Below are 1,719 nucleotides of genomic sequence, written 5' to 3'. Positions count from 1 at the left end.
CGACAGTGCAAATTTCGGTTCCCACAGTTTGGCGCTAGAAGGAGGAGCTTACGGATCAATCTTACTTTCAGCCACAAAACGCTTGCTCAAAACAATGTCTGGAATTACGAAATACAAAATCGCAGTTCGCAACAACGCTGATAAGACAACCCCAGCCGCCACTGCGCCTATGGCCAACGCTTACTCAAAAGCCATAGTGCCTAAAAAAAAATCGAAAAAATCTAGCCGCGACTTTTCGCCACAGGAAGTGCAATGAAACGAGCTCGCGATTTCTCTTTTTAAACATAAAGGGAAACGATAAATCTTATCAAACCCCGTAAGTTTTGCTCATTACCAAACAAAATAAATCTCAATGCGTAAGGGTTTTACCAAAACACGTTTTCCGAAAACCTTTCGGAATGATAAAACTTGGTCTCCCAAAAACCGCAGAAAATCAATAGTTTAATCGCGGAAAAAGGAAGCGCAACAAATCGATTACACAGCTTGGTCGCTGCATAGCGACCGAGCACGCACACAGCTCGGTCGCTACGTAGCGACCGAGGTCAAGCCAATTCTCCATTCGCTACGTAGCGACCTGTCAGGCCTAAAAAGGGTCCTCCTTTGCGTTCTCTTTTGAATCCTCATCGAAACGTTTTTCGTTTCGTCTCAATCGGAGTTTTCGTTGAGATTTCACGAAGAAACAAGTAGGACTCTTCTTGGCTTGCTTCCACTTGCTACGTAGCGATCTGTCAGACCTCCACCTGGCAGGCCTAAAAAGGGTCCTCCTTTGCGTTCTGTTTTGAATCCTCATCGACACGTTTTTCGTTTCGTCTCAATCGGAGTTTCCGTTGAGATTTTACTACGAAAACAAGTAGGACTCTTCTTGGCTTACTTCTACTCGCTACATAGCGACCTGTCAGGCCTCCAGCTCGCTACATAGCGACCTGTCAGGCGTCAAAAAGCTCCTCCTTTGTGTTCTCTTTTGAGTCCCGATCGAAACGCTTTTCATTCCGTCTCAATCGGAATTTCCGTTGAGATTTTACGACGAAAACAAGTAAGACTCATCTAAACTCCTTTGCTTGCTCCTACTCGCCCTTACCTCCATCTTTGTGTCCTCCTTCAAATCTCAATCGAAACGTCTCTTGTTTCGTCTTGATTGGAGTTACCATTGAAACTTTACGATACCAAAAAAAAACTGCAAAGACTTGTTTTCTCGCGTGGATTCAGATTAATCGTATAAAACGACAACGGTTAACTTAACACCTTATCCGCCTCAACTATACAATTACGTTGAACCTTTTTATTGACGTCGTATCAGTCAAGTTCGGAAGATAAATGTCAAGTTTCAAAGGATAAACACCAATATCGAAAAAGGCAAACATACACGAGAAGAGGAAGGGGAAATGAGCAAGCAAAACTAAGAAGAGACAAAACTGCATCTTCGAGAGAACTAAGGTATTTGCGACTTGAAATTTTTCAAATCAGACTTGGAGTTTTCGTAGGAAATTACTAAGAAATAATAACGCCTTTGAGACTGCCATAGAACTTTAGGGAACGTAAAACCTAGGTGGATAGTCTAGCGAACTAAGTCTTAGGTGATTTTTTCTGTCTTGATATATTGTCCCATAGCTGTTCGTCAAGATCTTGCAAACCGATCTAAACCTTTCGACAAGAAAACGCTTTCGACAAAGTAAACTCTCGTAGAAATATGCGAAAAAAATTCATACAATGCGACGTCTC

Source organism: Brassica oleracea, unplaced genomic scaffold (genome assembly GCF_000695525.1).
Source record: "Brassica oleracea var. oleracea cultivar TO1000 unplaced genomic scaffold, BOL UnpScaffold01380, whole genome shotgun sequence".
NCBI classification, from domain to species: Eukaryota; Viridiplantae; Streptophyta; class Magnoliopsida; order Brassicales; family Brassicaceae; genus Brassica; species Brassica oleracea.
The sequence above is the reverse complement of the archived record's forward strand: the minus strand, read 5'-3'. Positions refer to the sequence as shown.